Raw genomic sequence first — 10883 nt, forward strand, 5'->3', positions numbered from 1 at the left:
TGATAACAAAGTAACTATGCCTGAAGACCACCCACAAATAGAAGCTGAAAATGAAACCATACCAAATACTGTAATAGAAACTGAATACCCTACACCTATAGAGGTTCCAATATTGACACCTAGATGGAAAACGGCAAGAGATAAAGCAAAGACTAATAATATTGCTAAATATAGAGATAAACCACCGTATCCCGAGAGACTAATTGTGTTTAAAAAGGACGAAAATTTTGATGAGATTAGGGAAGTGTTTAAAAATCTGACTATAAACCTACCTTTTCTAGATGCTATAAAAAATCTACCTGGACACGCTAAGTTTCTAAAAGAGTTGTGCACCAAGAAGAGAAAAACTAACATACCCAATGAAGCCTTCTTAACTGAACAATATCTCTCTTTATCTGAACATAACGAAATTGTTAAGTACAAGGACCCTGGTCGTCCTATTGTACAATGTACTTTAGGTGATACCTTCATAACAACTGCTTTATTAGACCTGGGAGTGAGTGTTAACTTACTCCCTTTTTATTTATATAAACAACTGGGTCTAACAGAACTTCAACCAACCAAAATGACTTTGCAGTTAGCCGATCATTCTATTAAGTATCCCAAGAGTGTAGTTGAAAATATTCTCGTTAAAGTTCAGGATTTTTACTATCTAGCCGACTTTGTTATTCTCGACACAAAAGTTGCTCATGATTCTATTCCCATCATCTTAGGGCGTCCTTTCTTGGCAACCGCCAATGCCCAAATCAATTGCCAGGATGGCTCAATGACTCTTTCTTTTGGAAATCTTTCTATGGAAGTTAACATGTTTAGATAAAAGCAGAGACACCTAGGTTTTCCTGTAGAAAGTGAAGTTAAGTCTATTGAGAGTTTTGTATATCACATTAGTGCTTCCGATGATCTCGTCCCCACACTAGTAGATACCCCTCTTATGGAAGAAGACAAAGATTACAATTTTGACTCTTTGAACATAACTGAACTAGTGAAAGAATTTTCCACCCTGCCTTCCGACCTTATGAGAGATAGAGTCAATCTCAGAATAGACGAGATAGATGAATTCCTCAAAGATGGAGATAAATACCATATTTATGTGGATGCGAACAACCTAGATGAGGACTTCAACGAATTTCTAAGAGCCTGTGATGATCTACCCTCTCAAGCACTACCCAAAGCACCACCCTACCACCATCTACTTGAGTTAATCCCTCACAGAATCCAGTCATTCTTTCCACCATTTTCTTCAAACACTTATCCACATTCCAAGTATCTTCCACAACCATCCATTTTCTCACGATCATTCACTTGGACACTTTTTTGTTCAAAGAAAAAGAAGAAACTTTATGCTCGATTAGGTTCTAGATCTATCAGAATTCACTCTCATTATACTAAGTCATGCCATAGGAAATCTTGGTGCTTAATTCTGTTTAATGATGCATTCCATGTTAACTATTTATGGAAAGATCTACAATTATTTAGATTATTGATATATGAAAAACTGCATATTAATACATATATATCACATTAAGTCTAGGGAATCTGACTTTAAAAGACCCAAGTTTTTGTACAATACCAACTTTCTGGAGTATAGGCCAAACAAAAAATTTCAAACTTAAAAATAGTTTTCTAATTTTGTTTGGGGGTGGCATATTTTGGTATTTTATTTCAAATCTTTTTGCCACCCTTTGCTTGTCATGTTTACTCCAGTAGAGTTTGTGTTAGTTCGTACATAATAATTTAATTGTGTTTCATGTTATCATATCATTTTTATAATATTTTTGTTACAGGTACTGCCAATTTTTGCCACGTTTCTATGGTAAATTCTTTCCTTATCTCTTTACACTCTGAGGACAAAACGTTCGATTGTTTGGGGTGGGATAGAAACATTTGCAAATATTAGGCACTTTTAGGATATAAATTACGCACTTTTCTTTATAAAAAATTAAAAATCATAAATATTGTTTATACTAGGCACTTAGTGATAATAGTATTGTTCCCTTCTCCATGATGATATTAGTCTAGAAATCTCACGTAGTACTTGAATTAGGATTTAATTTTTGAAACATAGATTAATATATAGGTAATAGTTATTACATCTTTTCATGAACATCTTGCATGAGCATCTTTGATTGTACTTGGCAGTATTTTTTTGAGACCTAGGTTAGAGTACTTAATACACATCCTGTGAGTATCTAGCCTAAAAGCCTCATAATAGTGAAATATCTGAGTGATGACACAAGGAAGAAGTCAAATCCAAGTAGAGAAATCACACGTCTACTTGCTTGATCATAATACCATATCTTAAGCAAGAATTTAGGCCCTCTTTGGATCGATATAGCTAGAAATTCACACCTATATGAAATTTATTATTCACTAGTTGCCCCACTGAGACTTTCATTAGCCTTTTCACAAAACAAAAATCATTTACCCAATAAAACAAAAAAATAAAATCAGCTTACCTATCTGGATAAGTTTGAGAAATAAGATGAGTGAATAAAAGAGAAGAGAAAAACCTGTGTAAACAAAAATTAGTTAGTTGCTTCAGAAAAGAAAAAAAAAATCCATCCAAAGAAAAGGAAAATAGAAATAAAATAAAAACTCCAAAAATAGAATAAAAAAAGTCAAAAAGCCAAAATAAAAAGGCTAAAGATGGAAACAAAGTGTAGAAGTAATAGAACAAGGTTTTCTCTAGTTACATAATATGAAAACCCTATTTTCTCAGACTTGCCTTTTTGAATATTCATTTCTTTCATTCTTTAACCAATACCTACGCCCCGTATCACCTAATAAAGACATCTGGCTTAATTAGGAATAGGTTGGTGTGATAGTAAGTGGTAGATGTGTTTGATTGACCTCGGCTTCCTTGGATTGTCATTGAGATTGTGAGGAAATGTGTGCCCACTGCACACTGGAATTAGCAAACTTGAGTGGAAAAACCAGAGTGTTATGTGTTTTGACACATTCCTTGTGAGAACCTACTTAGGCACGCTACCTAAAAGTTTCAGAAACGGACCTGTCATTGCATTTCATATCATAGTTCATTATATAGTTGTTTATCTTAAGATGATTTGATTATTATGCATGTATTAGTTTAAGTTTTAGAATGATCATTCTTGTTTAAATACTAGTGAGATGTATAGATCATTGAGACATAAATAAGGAAACAATAGTTTTATTTCTTAGTCGTTGTAGTATAGATGAAGTTTGTGAGTACCTTCACTGGAAAACTCTCACGAGGCTATAACTCGTCCACTAGGGAATTCCTAATGGTTTAAGGCCTTGTTGCATATTGTCAATGCAATCGCACTCGGCGAAACGAGATTAGTTAGAACTCCATTTTTGGTCACTTATTCTAATTTCTCATATTTGCTTGAGGACAATCAAAATGCTGCTTGGGGGTGGTTTGATAAGAGCCCAAAACTGTAGTTTTAACCCCTTTAACAATATTGCATTAGACCAATTATGTGATTAATAAGTTAGAGTTAGTACTGTTATTGTGTTTTTGTGTATTTCAGGCATTGGAGTCGAATATGTGCAGAAATGCATCCCTTTTGCGAGATAAAGGAGCAAGGGTCGGTTGCTAAGAAGTTCTATGATAAAAGGCCAAGATTCAAGGAGAAAAATCTTTTTTAAAGCCCGGTCAAAGCTGAAACAGTCAAAGTCAACGCGGGGAGAAACAGCGCATAAAAGTCAGCAGAACTTTCGAAGGCCGTATCTTTGCACTCAGACCTCAGAATTGGGCCTACCTTATGTCAAAATGACCGGCTCGGAAAGGGATTTCCAATGGTCCAAGCCTTGATCCAATCAGAGGAGCAAACGTGGGTGAAAAGTCCATGAAAGTCAAATCTAGCTGAGAAGGCCTCTGTGGACTGAAGAAATTGGGTTTTAGGCTCGATTTTCCGGCCCAAAACATGGCTCCTCAGCCCATGCACGAAAAAGTGGATCTGGTCTCCTCCATTTGTATGGAGAAGACTTAACTCTTAAGATTACCTAGATCTAGATTAGAAAATTAGGTTAGACTTCATTAATTAGTTCCAATAACTTGTTTCAGATCTAGTTTTTTACATTCAATTAATTAGTTTTAGAACAAGGTAGATTATTATTTAGAATCAAATTTAGTTTTATAATAAAGAATTAGTTTTTCATTTCAGTTTAGGTATTGATTCAATTCTTATTTTAGATTTAGTTGTCTTCAATTCATAATTAGTTTGTTTTAATTTGATAAGTAGTTATTCATAATCTTAGTTCTAAATTAGTTTTAATTGTAGTTTTAATTCATTTTGAATTATTATTGTTATTGTTCAAATAGATTAACAGAGTTTAATACTTATTCAATAATGTCTTGTTCTATTTGTTTAATCAAGTTTAGTTTAATTTACATTATGTTTTCCTTTCATTATTTTAGTTTAATTAATCTAATGATATTAGGCTAATCCCCCCATTAGAGGGAGTGATTATGAAACCTAATGAGGAATAGATTACTTAGTAGAATTATTTAATTGTGTATGTATTTCAACGAGTTTAGTTTATTGTATGACTTTTAAAATAAGCATATGATAAATTAAACTAGGGATTGTTGTAATTAAGTCGAGAGACTTGGTTGTAATAATCCTACATGCTAGTAATAATGACTATAGAGATGTAGGTTGTTGCTAGGGATGATAAAGGTTGAGGCTTTAGGTTGAATCGTTACGTGAAAACCTAAATACGATATCTTTTCAATGAATAATTCGATTATTGCATGAAACTAGTTATTAGGTGGATTGATCACTCTTTTCTATACTTTCTATGTTATCAAAAACCCTATTTCTATTAATTTAGTTAATTTAGATTTATTTGAATCTATAGTATAATCGTAGAATAGAAATTTCACATCACACATTACTCTCACCATTGTTCTGTGTGTTTGATTAGTTGAATTCGTTTAAGTCTAGAGACTTAAGAGTGTAACGATTCCACACTCTATATATTGCATGAATATATATGTGAGAGTAGGAAATAAATAATTGATACTGTAAGAATGAAGTTAGAGTAATCTAGTTGAGTTTTTACGTTTTATTAGGAAGTGAAAATTGTATGAGGTAGATCGCTAAAAACCACTTTCATCGGCACCTTGTTGAGTTCTGAAGAGCGCTAGGCTCTGATACAGTTCCTCCGAGAGCACAGAGATGTGTTTGCTTGGAAGAAATGCCAGGAATTGACCCCCATGTGGCATGCCACCAACTCAATGTCCGCACTAATACAGTAGTAGTCAAGCAGAAACTGAGAAGGATTGGTGCCGATAGATCATAAGCGGTAAAAGCTGAAGTTGAAAAACTAAAGGCAACTAATTTTGTTAGGGAAATCAATTTCCCCACCTGGATTTCTAATATTTTCCCAGTAAGAAAGAAGAATAGGTCATGGAGAATCTGTATTTACTTCACAAATCTGAATCGTGCATGTCCGAAAGACAGCTACCCTCTGCCACGAATTGACAAGTTGGTGGATGCGACGGTTGGACATGAACTATTATCTTTCACAGATGGATCATCTAGATACAACCAGATCCCATTGCATGAGGAAGACCACAAGCATGCAAGTTTCACAACCGAGGATGGCCTGTACTGTTATCAGGTCATGCCATTCGAACTAAAAAATGCAAGGGCCACGTGCCAGCATTTGGTGAACAAAATGTTTGAAGGATTGATAGGTGACATTGTGGAGGTGTATGTAGACGATCTTTTGACCAAGAGTCTGAAACGAGGAGATCATCTCTCCCATTTGCAACGTGCATTTGACGTTCTTTGAGAATATGGCATGAAGCTCAACCCTACGAAATGTGCTTTCGCTGTATCATCAAGAAAGTTTTTAAGTTACCTAGTTACTAAGAAAGGGATTGAGGCAAACCTATATCAGATCCGAGCGCTCATAGAAATGCCCTCACCTAAAAACATGAAAGAGGTACGAAAAGTTACAGGCAGGTTAGTAGCTCTGAACAGTTTCATCTCCAAAAGTTTAGATAAGTGCAAACCCCTATTTCAGTTACTGCGAAAGAACACCTCCTTTGCATGGACGGAAGAATGCTAAAAGGCATTCGATCAACTCAAAACATATCTGGGGGCACCGCCAATCCTTTGGAAGCCTGTTGAGGGAGAAGTTCTGTGTCTTTATCTCTGTTCATCTTACTACGACATCAGTTCTGTACTGATACGTGTGGATGAAAAGAAGGTTGAAAATCTTGTCTATTTCTTGAGCCGGACGCTCCTACCAACAGAAACAAGGTACCCTAAACTCGAAAGAGTCGCTTTAGCACTTGTTTTTGCCGCAAAGAAATTACGACCGTACTTCTAGTCCCACACCATCAGAGTGATCACAGAGTACCAATTGCGATCAGTTCTGGAATGACTGAACAAGTCGAGAAGGCTAGCTAAATGGTCTGTACAACTGTTAGAATATGATATTATTTACGTCCCCAGAATCTCAGAGAAGGGTCAAACACTAGCAGAATTCTTGGGAGATTTCCCAATGACCTACACGGGGTACGACTCAACCACCCCCAATTCCGATGATGGCATCTTGCCTGAATCTCCAAACACCCATCCAGACCAATGGGAATCGAGCTCCGGATGGCGGCTGTTCGTGGATGGATCTTGAAATGACAGAGGTGCTGGAGTTGCAGCTGTGTTAGTTACTCTTAACAATATGCGGCTGGAGAAATCCATCTAATTAGGTTGGAACGCCTCTAACAATGAGGCAGAGTATGAGGCAACACTTGCTGGCCTCACAGGTCCAAGCTCCCAGCCATGCTGGCCTCAGCCTTGTCAACAGGAAGTCGCGAAGCTTTCAGAACTCCAAACGTGATGTCAACATCATTTATAGAATGCTTGTTGGTAACAGAAAGTTCATCAGTTTGTCCCCAACGCCTCATCTCTATGATCATCTTCCTTTCCTGGGAATCCGGAGATCATGGCGAGAAGGGGATGTCATTATCCCCCTCCTCATATCACCAAATTAAGGAGGAGGGAGAGCGATACTTACGGCAGTTGTTTCAACAATACCCTTCCCCTCCTATCACCAAATTAAGGAGGAGGGAGAGCGATAGTTACGGCAGTTGTTTCAACAATACCCTTCCCTTTACGATTACTAGGGAGGGAAGGGTCAACAGTCAGAGGGACATTGTCGCCAGTTTGTTCAGAACCTGCAGGAGGATCTGGAACTGATAGGGGTACAGCTACATTCTTACAAGACTTAACAGGTGGGGGAATACTAGCAGGGACCTTGAAAAGTGTTTCTTCATTTATGATGAGAGGACAAAATTTCATTTTCTTACCAGATGGGGGCAACATCAGAAGTAGAAGCAGTATAAGATCTCTTCAATCTTGAACGGTTGGATGCACGCACCTCCTTTTTAAAATTGCTGGCTGCCAGTAGTTCATGAGGCAGTTCAGGGCCCCTCCTGCCAGTGATCACACAATCATCACTGACAGCAGGCTCCTGAACTGAAACCGATGTCGCAGCATCACTAGAGATGACCACAGAACTTTTCTCCTTGCGGTTTCCTTTTCTTCTAGTAATCAAAGAGGATTCATCCTGAACTGGAGGATGAAGAAGTTTGACATCCTTATCCACAGGAGGAGGAAGTATTGTGCGCCCAGAATTCACAGTATTTATCCCAAAAGGGGAAAAGTCAAGGACAAGTTGCAGTAATTCTTCAGTAGACATGTTGAAATATTCAAAAAGACGGGTGGGGTCAAGAACATTCACCTAAGGCATCCTCTGTTCCTTGGGGATCTTCTTGATAATGTCCACCGTAGCAGCATCAGTTGCAGTTAGTTGATTCCAGGGGGAAGAGTCATCTAAGGAATAATAGCAAAGAAATTTAGGTGAAAGACTCTTATATCAAGTTATAAATTACCTGAGTAAGAAGAGTTACTGGTTGGAGCATGGGTGTGCTTTCTGGGAACAGGAATTCCAATTGGCTCACCATCAGCATCAGAGGGGCGAACGTCCCACGCATCACCTAACACACGAAGGTGGTGATCAGCCCAACCTTCGTCACTATGCTTCCCCTCAAAAAAGACGATCAGAGAGTTCTTGTCTCTGGTCATAAGATAATAGTATGATTGGTCTCGAATACGCCAGACCTCATAAAAGTAACCAAACACCCAACGGTTTAGAGCAAATCCATGTCTCTTGGCAAGAAGGGCAGAATACATGACATTTCTGTAAAACAGGGGTGCTGCCTGACCAAGAGCAAGATTGAAGTGAATCAAACACTCTCTTAGCAATAGGTGGAGGGGAAGAGTGAGTCCGGCCTTAAGCTGACCAATGGTGATGAGCGCCACCTCCTTGTAGTCCAACTCATCAGATAACCTCCCCCACTCCAGGCCGATATCTTCAGGGATGTGAAATTTCTTGCGGATCAGTTCTAGGGAGGAAAGATCTCCGAAGTTTACAAGTGACCAGTTGGGATTCATGATCGAAAAAGAGGAAAAGTTCAAGTTTTGGTTAAACCCTAACGGGAGATCAGAAGGTTCAATATGCATAAAAAAGTAGCAGAAGAGATAATGAGATTTCTCTCACTAGATCCTTTATATATAGATAAGATGGACGGTTAGGATAAGCCCAAGCGGTGCGTCTTTTCTGGATGGAACTGCCATCATTACCTTTTTTGGAAAATGGCGTGTCTGTTCGAGCCGTCTTTTTAGAGCCTTAATTAGTTGGATACATCAGCAGTTTTAGTAACAGTTTTGGAAAAAGATTCTCGCACCAAAAGCAGTGTCGCTTCAAGCGCACACGTGCTAGATGGCACGAAAGGGGGCATCTGTAGGGGGATTTTCTGTCACTGAACAGATACGTGTATGGGAAATAACCTAAGACTATAGATATCCAAAATGAGACAAGGACCATTGAATAAGTTATGTGAATAAGTGATCTCGTGCTTAGCATGAGTATTTAGTATACATGTGTCAGGCACATGACTGATCGCCTTCAAACATAACAGTTACCCCAGTCATTAGAAACTAATATAAATAGTTCCTGAATAGAAGGAAACTGAAGATGGCGATCTTTGATGATAAGGAAGAAATCGTGATGACATATCTTAGGAGTTACCTTTTAGATATAATCTTCCTATACACGATGGGACATTATGATCAACAAGGAAACTTACCTCTCATAAGATATGGTCTAGATTTAGACTTCCATAAGAAGAGGAATCCTAATAGGAAGGCAGAGTCCAAATATAGAAGGGAACTCACAAGCGGTGAGGACAGCCCTAACCCTAGGACTCTCGTAGCCCTTCCTATATAAACCATAGGGATTCGCTCTTAGGAACTACACAAAATAGGGTTTGATTCTCCTTAAGAACAAAGGAGATATGTAGGCAGCCGTCAGACGGTTCAATCCTGAACTCACCATCATCTCATCCCTTCTCTATTCAGTAGAGGCTTCAAGATCACAAGGAACAAAGGAAGATCAGGAGATACTTGGAATTTCCCCTACAGCGCCGCCACCATGGATTGAAAGAACATGGATTCTTGGTTGAGCTCTAAGGAGGGAAGCACCATTCTATCCCTTTCATTTCTTGTTTTTTTTTAATTTTCCATCAATATATTTAGTTATTTTTCAATACTGATATGTTTTATTTCAAATCCAGGTTCGAGATTCAATTGCTGGAGAGGAGCTAAATTTGCTGCCAGAAGACGAACTGACTTGGCCGAAATCGGTCGGGCGACCGCACATCCACCGGCGCGCGACAGCCCAAGCACCTCCAAACACTCCACCGCCATTTTTTCACAGTTCGATCATTTTTTATGTGTGGTTGTAACTAGAGATCCAGATTTTGTAACAGAGTAGTATAAATCAGTGGACTTTGTTGTAATAGATAGAGATAAAAATAAATAAATAAAATAAAAAATAAATCAGTGGACCTTATTGTCATGCACTAAGTCGTTTCCGAAAGGCACTTCTTGTGGTCGGGATGGTCTTCGTGCTCAGCACTTGTTAGATGGCATGAGTGGTGTTGCAACAACTATATCATCTGACATGTTAGATGCCTTGACTCATGTGGTGAATCTTTGGTTACAGGGACAATGTCCATAATCGTTAGCAGAATTTGTACCGAGTGCTCCGCTTACCCCACTCCTTAAGCCGGATAATATTATTTGTCCGATAACCGTGGGTATGGTTTGGCGACATCTTGTTTCCAAGATTTCATTGAAAGGTGTTTTCAAAGATGTGGTGTGGTACTTGCAGGATTTTCAGTATGGGGTCGGTGTCCCTGGTGGAGCAGAGGCGATTTTGCATGCTGTCAATCGCATGGTATATGCTAATGGTGACAGTACATCTCTTTCTATGTTGCTAGTAGATTTTCAGAATGCCTTTAACATGGTTGATCAGACTACTATGTTGAGAGAGGTTCACATTTGTTGCCCTGCTATTGCTCCTTGGGTCGAGTATTTGTATTGTCAGCTTGCGAGATTATACTTGGGGGATGATTACATTTGGTCTGCTTTTGGGGTTCAGCAAGGTGATCCTTTGGGTCCCCTTCTCTTTGTACTTGTGTTGCACCCTCTGATCCTACAGATCCAGTCCAGTTGTCAATTATTGCTCCAGGCTTGGTACTTAGATGATGGGACTCTTATTGGGGATACAGAACAGGTGGCGGCAGCTCTGCATATGATTCAGGAAGAAGGACCTTCATATGGGTTGGTTCTTAATGTAGCTAAGACTGAGATATTTTGGCCATCACTAGATCCAGGTTGCTTCAGTCCTGATCTCTTTCCTTCATATTTATCCCGGCCTCATATGGGGTCAGGTTGCTTGGAGGGGCAATCAACACTGATTCTTCTTTTGTCATGAGACTTGCTCGCAAGCACGTTGAAAAGGTTATGACTTTGATGGAC

The sequence above is a fragment of the Coptis chinensis genome, chromosome 8, assembly GCF_015680905.1.
Source record: "Coptis chinensis isolate HL-2020 chromosome 8, ASM1568090v1, whole genome shotgun sequence".
Taxonomy (NCBI): domain Eukaryota; kingdom Viridiplantae; phylum Streptophyta; class Magnoliopsida; order Ranunculales; family Ranunculaceae; genus Coptis; species Coptis chinensis.